Source organism: Mastigoproctus giganteus, chromosome 2 (genome assembly GCF_048544385.1).
Source record: "Mastigoproctus giganteus isolate SK-2022 chromosome 2, ASM4854438v1, whole genome shotgun sequence".
Taxonomy (NCBI): Eukaryota; Metazoa; Arthropoda; class Arachnida; order Uropygi; family Thelyphonidae; genus Mastigoproctus; species Mastigoproctus giganteus.
In genome coordinates, this window is record NC_143576.1 from 22,690,398 (window position 1) to 22,704,678 (window position 14,281).

Consider the following 14,281-nt stretch of genomic DNA (forward strand, 5'->3'; position numbering starts at 1 on the left):
TTATATTCACAGTAGAAGCAAGGTGGTTGAATCACATTGGGTCATTTGATATCAATGATGTAACTGTTGATTCCCTGCTCAGGTTGCTCACAAACAGAATAGCTATTTTGCATTTACCTCCACACATGAGCAATTCTTTGGAGAAGAGGATACCAGAAGTTTATCAAAGTATAACGGAGAGCTAAATGATTTTTTGATAATTGAAAGGAAATCGGAAGAAAAATCGTTGAAGCTAAACAAAAAAGGCACCTGGAATGGACGGGTTTTACCCAATTATATTAAAACGGAAGCGGCAAATAGGTAAACGAAATCTTAGCCATAATTATGAGGGAATTCTTTGATTCAGGTGAGGTCCCTATGGACTGAAGATTTTGGAAATGTATCCCGAATTCACAAAGAGGGATCAAAAAGTGACATGAATAATTACAGAATTGTTAACTTGTCTGTTCCAGGAAAATAGGGGAGTTACTGGTTAAAGAAGTAATGCACGACCATCTAGACAGGAATGCAATTATACTGCAGTCATAGCATGGATTTGTTAAGGGGCTATCTTGTGTGACCAGTTTAATTTGATACTATGATGCAGTAACAAAGGAACTTGATGCAAAAATTAATTTCGATATCATGTACTTGGATTGCAAGAAGGCTATTGATACTGTTGCATATAAAAGGCTGTTGTATAAACTGGAGTAATATGGCATTAAGCGCAAGTTACTGCTATGAATAAAGGGATGGTTGAGTGAGAGTGGAAGAAGACACCCACTGGTTATCAATGAGCACTCCTCTTCGTGATTTAATTAATGGCTTTAATGGAGTCCTCCACGGTTCAGTATTGGGTCCATTTTTCTTTTCAATATTTATTAATGATATTGATGACGGTATATCAGGTTTAACGTCTAAGTTTGTAGATGATACAAAGGCTGGCAGGATGGCTAATGACAGTAATCAAGGTAAGCTACTACAATAAGATCTTATTGGTAAATTAATAAGAGGAGTTTACCTCAATATCGTACGTGGAACACTTCCGTATGATACCCTCCAGAAATTAAAACGGAAAAAACGAAAAAATCGACAACTTACCGGTACATTAAAGTAAAATATAAATAATTAAATAATTAAAGTAAAATATAAATAATTAAATAATCAATTTAACACAATTCAAAATCAATTGAAAACAATTAAAATTCAAATTAACGCAATTAAAAGAATCTAACGAAAATATTCAAAACGATTTTCAAAACGATTGAAAAAGTCGTTTTGAATATTTTCGTTAGATTCTTTTAATTGCGTTAATTTGAATTTTAATTGTTTTGAATTGATTTTGAATTGTGTTAAATTGATTATTTAATTATTTATAATTTACTTTAATTATTTAATTATTTATATTTTACTTTAATGTACCGGTAAGTTGTCGATTTTTTCGTTTTTTCCGTTTTAATTTCTGGAGGGTATCATACGGAAGTGTTCCACGTACGATATTGAGGTAAACTCCTCTTATTAATTTACTAATATTATTATCAACGTAGAACATATTGAGTATCACAGCTCTGATTCATACTATACAATAAGATCTATAAAAATTAGGCAGACAGGCTGAGAAATGGCAACTGAAGTTGTTGTTGTTGTTGTTGTTGTTGTTGTTGTAGGATTTTAGGAGCATTGGCGACCAAGGACATATTGCTCCGTGTGAAGTGTGTGTGTTCTTAGGTCGATTTTCCGTTTTCTGGACGAAAAACGGCAGAGGAACCAGAGATTATCAAAAAATACAAAGAATTCAATGTTCCAGTCGTTTTGTATTTTCTAGATTATATAAAAGCATTTGATTGTGTTCAACATGAAAAACTTGGGAAACGATGACTAATATGGGATTCCCAATCCACATGATTCAGCTGATTAAGCTACTATACCAGGAACAGGAAGGAACTGTAAGAACCAACATGGGGAAACACTTTTCAAAATCGGAAAAGGTGTCAGGCAGGGTTGCATTGTCACCTCACCTTTTTAATCTTTATGCCGAAGATATCATGCGTGAATCTTTGAAAAGTTTAGACACTGGAATCAAATTGAAGGACTAAAGATAAACAAACGTTATGCAGATGATACTACGCTAATTTGCAATTCCAAGGATCATCTTAAAAAAACTCTGAATGTGAAGGAAGTAAGAAAAAACGACTGTTTCTGAATGTGAGTGAAACTAAAATTATGGTGATTGGTAATAACTCGGTTCCAGTAAAGTGAAGGTTAATGGGCAAGATTTCTTCAGAAGTTGATGAATTTGATTACTTAGAGTCAAGAATAAATAAAAATGGTGACTGCTCAAATGATGTAAAGAGACGACAGACAATCGTTAAAACGTTGGTCACTGATCTGATGAAATTATGGAGAGATCATGATCTACAAGACAAAACTGACAATCATTGATTCGTTAATTTTTCCAGTTGCCACTTATGGATGTGAAGGATGAAATCTGAAAAGAGTTGAAAGGAAGAAAATGGAGGTATTTGAAATGTGGTATTACAGGGGAATACTGCGTATTTCTTACTTTGATCGAGGAACAAATGAGTGGGTATTCAATAAAATTGGGGCCTAAAATTCTTCTTCACAGCATCAACAGGAGAAAACTCAACTTTCTTGGGCACATAGCGATTAGGGAAAACTTTCTGTTGAAGAATATAATGGAAGGAAAAATCGAGAGGAAGGCCTGCAACTAGGTGGAAGGATGGGATCAACTTTTGGGCATGACAGTTTGCGTTGCCACTCGTAGAGCACAAGATCGATGCAGTTGGAGGAATTTGTTGGTGGCCACAACAGCTCCTCAGGGAGCTATGTGACTGGAAGAAGAAGATGTATATTATGTATTGAAGAATGCAGTGACTGGAAGAAGAAGATGTATAAATGTATTATTACACACACTATACTTAATTAAATTTATATACGTAAATATATTGACTTATACACACTACATAAATAATTAAATTTATATATGCCGCCATAAATATATTTCCATTTGAAAAATCCGATCAAATAGGTGTGAAAGGTCTACCCTTCGCCGCAGAAATAGTCTTCTGTGCGCATTATTACATTTGGAACTAGGTAAATACGATACATCCATAGACTCAACGTTGACTCACAATGTTGTCGCGAAGTAAGCTATGATGTGGATACATAAAGACATCGATTAGTGTACTTAACGTAATACCTGAAGCAAACACATTTAGTAAGAAAACTTAAATAATCTCACTACTGGAATTAAACGACCCATTACAGATATTATAATCTTAAAAAAAAAATTAGTCATGCTATGCAATTTGTGTCATCTCTTGAATATACAGTACGCCCACATCTAACATTACTGTATATCTACAGTGTAGTTGTCAGTTCCATTACTTAATGCAGCTAAAGATAGTGGGATTATAATCAAGCATAGATACTGGAACGTTATCTGTATTGTAGGCAGAAACACGGTATTTCAGTTCAAGAACTACTCAATACTAATACATTCAGTGGCAAAAATAATGTCACTTTTATTCAAAATGTTTCCAAACCTCACTTTAATATTTGTACCTATACGACAGATTAAAAGAAATGCTTATGTCACGATTATCCAAATGCATAATATGAATTTAATGGCAGTGATGACATAAGCATTTATTTTAGTCATTTATCATTTCATTAAGCATTTCTTTCATCGAAATGCATAGTATAATTTATATATTTTGCATTTGTTGAAGAGCACTTTCCAAACATATAAAATTATAGTTTAGCATCTTAAACTATTTCACCTGGCGAGCTATCATCGTATATGCTTGTCAGGCATCAAATTTGATTTTAAAGTCTTCCAAATAGTAGTTATAATTCTGTATTCTTATATAAACTGATGTTGCTAAAATCCGCTATGTAAAATGAAACTAATTCTGTTTGCTAAACTATCGTTTTAATCTGCAAGAGTTTTATGCATATTAGAACCTTTCGATTTATAGTGAGTGACTTAGAATAACACATTATCCGGATACTGGTACTGATTAATCATTAAAAAAAATTTAATGATTTAAAACACATTTAAAACATATTTATAATGGGAAAGAGTTTAGGTTTAAAATTGAGGACATGTTTCACACGTAAAATAGACACACGTAAAATAGTTGGATGAAAATTTTGGAATATATAAAAATCACTTACTTGAAAATTTCCTTATGCTTTATGACGAATCACTCGTAACATCCAGAAGTTAAAAGAGCCTAAGTCTTTTAATATATAAATTTTATATAACTATGTTGAAGGTAGTCACATTTAACTAGGTTGAATGAGATAATAAACATTATTTTACAAAGAATAAAAAAATGCAGTTCATTCTCTCACATTGGGAGCATACAGATTAGCAAAAGATAAAACATTACTGCTACTGCCGGAATGCATATAAAACAGAGAATTAGCTACAACTTCCTTCACCCCTAGTTTCTAAACAATAATGGTACGTGCCTCCAGCATTCCATATATGGACATTTCATCGCTGAAGGAAAATGCTAAAAATAAATTGACGAAGTATACTATAAAAAATGTAATTATTATAAAAATTATAAAATATAAATTTACGATTCCTACGTGAATTAATATTGCTTGATATATATATATATATATATATACCAAGAAAAATATTTTAATATTTTTTAATAAATCATAAATAAATAAATAAATAAATAATAATAATAAATGTACAAGATCCTGACCAGCTGCATAACTATGAAGATATCAGGCCACTTGGAAAGCCAGAACATCGTGGCCGACCATCAGAAAGGATGCAAAGAGCAATTGACCATTGATGCCACATTTATAGAGCAAGCCTACAAGAAGCGCTGCAACCTGTAAAGAGCCTACATCTATCACCCAAAGGCTTTCGGCTCGGTGCCTCACGGATGGTTAATAGAGACGCTGAAGATCTACAAATTCAAATCGGCAGTGACAAACTTTCTAGAAGCAATGATGGCAAAATGCAGTACCACCATCAAGGTTGAGAACATCACAAACACACCGATCCCCATCAGGAGAGGACTCTTTCAAGGAGATACCCTGAGCTCGAAGCGGTTCTGTCGAGCCCTCAACCCACTATTCACCATGCTCAACAACAGCAAGTATGGATATAACCTCAAAGCAGGAAGGAAAAATCTGTACACTCTCTCCCACCTGATGTATATGGATGACATCAAGCTCTACGCCGCAACCGAGAAACAACTCCAGATCACCGAAGGATTTAGCAATGATCTTAGGATGGAATTTGACATAGTCAAATGCAAGACACACGGATTGCATCAGGGGAAATTAGTCGGCCAAAACTACCAACTGCAGACCGGTAAAGAGATCAAAGGCATGACAGGAGAGAGAGAGAGAGAGAGAGAGAGAGAGAGAGAGAGAGAGAGAGAGAGAGAGAGAGAGAGAGAGAGAGAGAGATAGTACCTGGCATACAAAGAAGACATAGCACCTTGGGATGATGCAGGTTCGGCAGATAGAGCACAACGAGATCAAGGCCTGCTTGACTGAAAGATGTATGAGACTCAAAAGCCTGCTCAAAGCAATGCTGAACGTAGGTAACATATTTAAAGCCATAAACGCCTATGCAGTCCCAGTGCTAACGTACTCCTTCGGAATCATAGATTGGACTAACACCAAGCTGGAGGATATCATGAGAAAGACAACGACAATGATAACCAAAAGCGGCGACCACCACCCAAAGTCGGCCGTGAACAGACTGACAATAGCTCTGAAAGAAGGAGGAAGGGACCTGATAGACCTCATCAAGCAAAAGAAGACAGCGATAGTTAACCTGAAGGATTACTTCCAGAAATATACACCAGCATTCTACCAGGCCATAAGGAAAATAGATAAGCAGCATACCCCACTTAAATTTAGCGAGGAGACCCCTCCTGCCCAGGCGGAAGAAATGAAAATAGAAAGATGAGCAAAGGAGACATAATAGACACTACAGTGACCCCATCAAGAACACATATATAAAATTGCTTCCAATACATGGCTCAAGAGCGGGATGCTCTTCCCAGAGACTGATGGAGTTATGCTCGCTATCCAAGATCATGTGATAAACACTATGAACTATAGAAAATACATTGCCAAGGAGCATTGAGTGTCAGATGACGCATGTCGACAATGCCAACTGGCCTCAGAAACGATCCAGTACATCACCGCAGGATGCAAGGTTACCACCTAGACAGAGTACACTCGTAGACACCACCAGGTAGCCAGGATAATATATCAGAAGCTAGTGGGGAAATACCAGTTGATCAATTAGGAACCCCAGGCTGTACCAAAGACCCCAACCCACAAGCTGTATTGGAATTGCGACATAATAACAGACAAGACAATTGCGCACAACAAACCGGACATAACGCTTGTAGACAAGAAGGAAATATTACCTATCTGATTGACAGAGCGGTGCCAAGAAAACTCGCAAGAAAAAGATCAGGAAGTACATTGGCCTAAGACAGGAGATCAAAGAGATGTGGCATATATAACAAGTAACTACCAACAACCATCCCGATCATCGTGTCAACCACCAGTATGGTGCCAAAGACCCTATATAACAGCCTAACAGCAATAAGTCTCCCAGAAAACACCTACAAGGGACTTTCGAAAAACCTGTGTGGATAGTCAGAGAGTTCCTCGACCAACAGTAACACCAGATATAACAACAACCCTGCGCACTTGGTACTAGTACCCGTCACAGGGTGGAACCGCCATCACGGAGAAATAAAATAACAGCAACAACAACAATAACAACAATAATAATTAGTAATAAATCAAAACCATGACAACACACAATGTACTCTTAGCCTGTTTAAAATCAAGTTCGGATTGATTAATAACCGTTTTACAATTGTTGTAGGAAGAAAATGAAGCAGGAGATTTGGATACAAACCAAATGCGATATGCAACATTCTTATCTAACCTTAGCGTATTTATTGGAGAACCAAAGTTTAGATATAGGACGAGATAATAAGGTGAATTGAGGAATAAAGGATTTCATCCTTCCAAGAATAATTTCACTGACGCGATCTGAGTAAAGATTGGAATCATAAGATTTAAAACAGTAACCCAACCAAGGAAAAGAAGAATAGAAATAACACAATTCATCGGATTTTGCTATCTCGTAATGCTAAACAACACGAGAAAATGTTATACGCGGTTAATGTTACTGGTCCTGTAGGACCAGTAACATTAACCGCGCATTCACCATTAACATCATCCTTAAAACGATAACCAAGACAACGCTTGGTTATCTTGGTTAACATTAACCACGTACTTTGAGGGGTTGTTTGTGAGAAAAAGATTAAAAGTGTTGGTTGTATGGTTAAGAATGTCTGGTATCCTGGTATATAAATTGAACAATTTTTGTGAGGTCATTAGTAATTGCAAAACAACCCTCAAGTTCTCGAACAGCTGGGTCCGTGTAACTAGAAAACTGAAGCCAACTGGAATTGTGGACCTTAAAATCACCAAATAAAATTACTTCACTCTTAGGAACGTTATATTGGAAAAAGCTAAAGTTTCAAAGAACGAAATTCAAAGAGTTTAAATGGAGTTGGGAAAAGGATAAAGGCAACAGATATGTTTGACAGAATGGAGGACAGACATTTTAAGCCAGACATTTTAAGCCAGAAGAGATCAAAAAGAGGAGATTCCCAATTAGGAAGTCTCTAACAAAGAATATCAGAGTGGATACACAAGTACCACATTTGAAGCGAAAGAAATCGTAGAGATAATATTAGGGAAACTGATATGTACAGTGGTTGATTAACCGACCATTGGAATTCTGTCAGAAAATGTAAGTGAGACTTAGCATATTGTAAGTGACATTATTGATATGGAACTAAGATCACGTATATGTGTGAAATGAATGAGAAAAATTTTGACAGGCTTAGATCGTTTCACTGATAAATTTGTTCAATCAGTTTTACTGTACATGATGCATACAGTATATAAAGTAAAAGTAGAGTGGGGGAGGATATATTGTATGAATTAAACGAAATTTTTTGACTCCCTCCACTAGTTGGCAGAGTGGAGACAGCGAGATTATACACTTGCTAATCGGGATGTCTCCCAGGCGGGCCTTGCAACAACCGGTTTACTATGAACGAATTTCGTTCGCTGTATTTTATTCTTTTTAATTTTCTAAATTGACTTTCAACTCTAGCTTCCATTACCGCGAACGTAAGAAACAACGCATGGTGCCTCTCCACTTTTATGTAATAATAATATTATTATTTGATATAACTTTTTTTTTCTACAATATGTAGAAAAAAAAATTTACCCGTGGGTTCCCCGTCTTCATGTGCCCTTACACTTTGCTAATTCTTGCATCGTGGTAGCTATGCCCCTGCCATTCACTAAATGCCATTCTCATTCTACCTAAATACCATCTCTGGTATTAGGTAGAATGAGCTCTTCAGAGCAGAGCTCCGCAACCATTGAAGTGTGGGAAGCAATTGAGTCAACACAGACCAACATCCTGTTGTACGCTTTCCTCGTTAAGTCCAGGCTGTTCTGAGGGCTAAAGGGGGAACCTACTTGCTATTAGGTCGGTGTACTTAATGAATAGCCAGTCAGTGATGGATGACAATATTTTATATACCATAAGTTAGGCTAAAAGAAGCTAAGGCCTGATGTAGCCCAGTGGTCAGGAGCGAGAGTGCATAACACGCGTTCCTTGAGTGGACCGGGGTTCAAGCCCGTGACTATTAAATACGATAAATATTTGTATTGAAGATTTATTGTAAACTCTACTGACTTGGTTGTCGTGCCGGAGTACAAACAGAAAATTTATTTACTATGGCAAAAACGAATATAAGAGAAAACAAAAGTCTTAAATCTCATGTTAAAAAAAAACTGAACAAAAATGAAGTTCTCATTTTTTCAAAATATAACATGAAACTCAGAAAATGACCAACATTCATTAAATTGCAAGCCATATGAACTTTCTACTGGGACCGAAAAGCAAATTCAATAAATTAATTTTCTGTTTATACTCCGAAATAACGACATCGGATCAAAGGACTTTGCAAGATAAAAACTACAAGACTAATAACTAAATTTGTTTCGCAAATAAATAAACCAGCTTTACAACACCCGCAATTTTCAGACCTCGACACATTGGCCTTTCCTGCCTTCAGTTTCTTTTTGTAAACTTTGAAAAGATGCATAATGGGACACTAAGAAAAAGGAAGCGACTCACATTACTCAACAGGATAGTCTTACAAAACAAAAAGGCTTTAGCAAGAACGAGATAGAAGGATAGCAAAGTTGGCTTAAATCAGAGATTTGCACTAAGTGAGCCGATTGAATGGCAGAAAATATGCTGGAGATTGCTAGACTGCAGACTGATCATTACCGCAGAACATAAATTTGAAATTTGCAAAGAAATTTCCAGTTACAAAATTCATTTATTGGCAAAATTGCTAAAACTGAAGGAACCTAATGGTTAGTATTGGTATAAAAGATCAGGATGAGAGAAAATAAGAGGGCGACAGGTCAGAAAGATACGGAAGGCATATAAGACACTGCGAATACTAAATGCACAGGTATTCTGGGTGTATGTAGGCGTGCACGTAGGTAAATATAATACTGTATATGATGTTAATGTGCAGAAAGATAGAGATTAATATATTGTTTTATTTTCTAAGTATATGTGTAGGCAGTTGCCTTTATTTTTTTTTTCCAATTTTTTTTTTAATAATTTTTTTTAATAACATTAATAAATTTTTCCGGAATACAGGATTTCATTATTATATAGATACATTGTGGTACCCTGATTGCAGATCAGTTCCATGCATACAATCCTCTCTTTAATTAAATGGTGATGATTTGAAGTTATAAGCAAAAACAGAATCCAAAATATTGAAGCCATGTTTGTTTGGGCTTTACCGGCCATAATGCGCCTTATTGAAGGCATACCTGTTTATTGTAAGAGGAGTAGAATGATTTATTTTATTTATTTTATTTTTTTTAAGTTTTCCCGTAATGTCGTCAGTCAGATGTATGTAGACACAAATCATTAGGATCTGCGCATTTATTTTAATAGCGACTGGAATATTGAAACTCTCAAAAAATGACTACTGATGCAAATGACAGCAACAATTTTTTTTGAAACACTATTTGTATATTTTGTGAGAGACCCGTTCTACTTACCCTTGATCCAGAAATTAATATTCTCTCAGCTTAAATATAAGGTCCTTAGCTCTCCCTCTCTTAAAATGTTTGAACATTCTAATTGCAACATTACATAATGTATGATGTAATGTTACAGCTCAGAAGTTGCGTTACTATTAATGATTCACAGAACAGAGGTATACTAGAATGCAGTATGGCAATGTTAGTGAAAGGAAGGTACAGCAGCACCATGAGTAAATGCAATATTTAAATTGTCAATAAATTTATAATGTGCACATGACTAAAATAAAAAATAAATAAATTTTCTGTTTATACTCGGATGACCATACAAATTCAGAGGGGTTCACAACTAGACGAAATATCTGTCAGAACTAGCGCACTCCTAACGAAACAAAACAAAAAACTTATCGCTTTATCTGTGAAAGAAAAGAAAATCTCCTCTGAATTTTGGCTGATTTTCTTTCTCTGCTTTCTCTCATGCTGCAACAGGATCATTCTGGACAGAAATCGATATCTGTTTCATTAGAAAAAAAAAAAAAAAATCAAAGTCAAGTTATCTGGAACAGTACACAATCATAAGCCAATTAGACGACTGCAGCTAAGAACTGTACTCCACGTGACAGCAATCAAACTAATTCTATAAGTAAAGCATGGACAACTACCAGATTATGTTGTAGGTATTCAGTTTGGCCTCGTCATCCAAGGTTAAGACCTTCCTGAATACCCTAACTTCTCTCTTAGGTAGGTGAACCGTTCTTTTAATTTATGAATTTGACTATTATCTTTCCTTAAAAGTTGAGATACAAGTATGGCATAAACTGCATTTCTTTTTAACAAAACTTAAGGTTATTTACGCCTCTGGTAATAACAGTCAAACATAAGTTAACGTAAGAAATTAACTAGTGATTGTATACAGATACTCTTAGATCTATAATTAAACAGTTACTATACACGAGACATGCAAGCTTTTAGAATTAACTTTGCGTTATCCTACTTATAAAATATAAACATTATTAAACGCCATCCTCCAAGTAATTGAAAGGCCTATTTTTAAAGAGAATAAAAATTTAACTGAGCCGTTAACGTATTTGTAACGTAGCGCGCTAACGTATTCGTAACGTAGCGCGCTAACGTATTTGTATTTTATGTTCCATTAAAACTTTCTTCACGAGATTAAGCAGTTTATAAACAAAAAGCAGTCGTCGCAGAAGCTGCTAAATCATCTAGGCAAGGAGTTTCCAACCTTTTAACTTCGATAGTAGTATTATCCCTCGAAACTCTTATTGGAAAAATGCGACTTCTCTGGATCACTTTTTTTTTTTTTTTTTTTGTAAATTTCGTTAATTAGGTAATTACTGCGTGTTTTTTTTTTTTTTTTTTTTTTTTTTTTGTGTGTATTCCTCAACACGTGTGATGTGTATTAAGCAACAAAGCAAGAAAGACTATGGGCCGAAATAAATTGTGTCCGTAATTGCGTGTATTCTTCGGTCGGTTTGATGTTTTCCGGACGAAAAACTCGAGTTTCCGGGAGAAAAAACCACGCACGCTCGCCTGATACCCATTAACTTGCCCATGTTGTCAGAAACACATAAAAATTCCTGGGCTCTAATCTCGTCATCATTGATGGGATTTGAACCCAGGCTTTTTTTTTTTTTTTTTTTTTCAGGTGTGGGAGGGCTGTGATTGTAAACATTGTGCTAACCATGAGGACTCCACGTACGTAACTCCCGTGCTGATCAGTGTTACGTAACAAAACTGCTGAACTAGATTTTGTACAAATATTTTTAGGTGAATTCAAAAATGTGTAAAGCACCTTTTTTCATAAATCTTTATTGCATTGCAATAATACGACCCTTCACTGCCAATAGCCATAAATTATTTTGTAACTCACATATTTATTTTTATATGTTTAATAATTAATTGCTTCCTCTAAACATCAACTTGGATAGGTGTACATTACACTTCACCACAAAATTATTATTTGAATTCACAAAATTATTTACATAAATTATAGCATAAAATAATAAAGAAAATTAGTAAAATGGAACTTATCTCTAAAATTAACTTCTGGAACTGGAACGACATCCCAGCTCGTAACACGCATCGATAATGCCATATACATACAGTACTCGATGATTAAAAATACGATATTTTATTAACGTGAGTTTCGTGTCATAAAATTTTCCATTTCGAATCCGGATTCGTTCTCATTCAATATATAGCATTACAAATTAGGCGAATCAGATCACTTAAATAGCTAGTTAATTACGAGTAGGTTATGCCTAGAGGAAAAACACAAATTAAATCAAACTCGTGAACTGTTATTTGCTTTATAAATTTGACATGATCCTTGAAAGACTGGAATCCTCATAAGCTGAAAGCACATAACGCTCACTTGCGTGAAATCATATTATTATTATTGCAGACCGTCCACAACGTAACTGCGGACTCGAACCGCAGTGAATGTTACAAACAACAGTCGATAGACCGGTAAAAACTGAAAGGATGTAATACAAAATACGTTGCTTGCTTACACCTATGATTTAGGCACCTACATTCTATGTTTTCTGTTCTCTGTAACAAGGTTATCGTAGCTGATAAAGTATGTTTACTTTTTTATTTTATTTTATTTATACGTATAAAGTGTTATGTTAATATAATGAAACCTGGTCATTACGAAGAAGCTGAAAACACCATCAGCGAAATATTAGTGTATCTCATTTGTTAGTAGTTTGTTAAAGGTTGGTTGTTATCAGCAACTTAGGCCATATTGCGCTGTATATAATATGTCTGTAAATTGCGTGTGTTCTGTGGTCGATTTGCACTTTGCTGGACAAAAACGAGTTTCCATGAGAAAAAGCGCCTGAGATCGATTAACTCAGTTTTGGAAAAAGGCGATAAAAATTCTTCGCATCATTGGCATGGTTCAAACTCATGTCTTTTCCACCCGGTGTGGAGAGAACGGTGATTATGCCAACGGTGCTACCCACGAGGGCAGTTTATTAAAGCCGTTAAAGAGAAACATTAGAGTATCATAATTGTTAGTAGTTTATTAAATTATTTTCCAATTTTAACAGTACTCAGATGTGTTGTTTTGCAATGATATAAATTAAATTAATTTTTGAAAAATAATTTTTAATCGGCTGCAAGAATATTTTACAACTGGGCATATATTTAGAAGTAAATACTGAAGTATAGTTTCTTTTGCATTAATAATGGGAAGCATCACAGATTTTTTTATTTCTTAAATCTTGAGACCTGAGGAGAAATGGCCCCATAATAGATTAGTAGAAATAATAACCTTCCTCTCTCTTTCAGGGGCAACATTCCTAAATATCGTTAATATATTTTTTGATGTCAATTATTAAATAATTTTGTTCTATTAAAATAATATACAGCATTTGTGATAAATGGATTTGAATTCGAAATCCGTCAGTGATACGAGGAACTTTTGTGGGCTTTTTTCACAGCATAGCTGAGTTAGTTGGTCTCAGGCAAGGGTACCAAGGTTTTTTCTCCCGGAATCCGAGTTTTTTTGTCCAACAAAAAGTCAAATAGACCAGAGAACACGCGCAATTTATAGATATAATTCACGTGGGCGCATTAATATCTTCGCAGAAGTGTGGTGACCAGATTTTCACGGTTGAAATTCGGGACAAAAATAATTCCGAAAGGTTAAAAAAAAAAAAACGGACAAAAAATATCTGAGGAGAGAATCGGGATCCAGCCAGAAAAATCAAAACAAAGTAATTTTTAATACTTTGATTAGTTATGCAAATTCAGTAACGCTGTTTTTCGTTTTTTTTTTTTTTTTTTTTTTTTTTTTGTTCTTGCTCAGAAATTCTCATCTAAGTTTTTTGTATTAATGTGCAGAACATTTTCTAAATGCAGTGGTCAGTTGGCTATAAAGTGCTACGGATCCATGGCACAACCATAATAACACCGAAAAATTTAAATACTTTTTTGCAATTTTTATTTATTACCGAGTTATATTTATTTTGTGTATTACTTTATACGCGTTTATGTTATATTTATACCAATCGAATTTATAAATAATTAAATGTTACATAATGCATATTCAAAAGTTAAGAGAACGAAGAACAGCGAT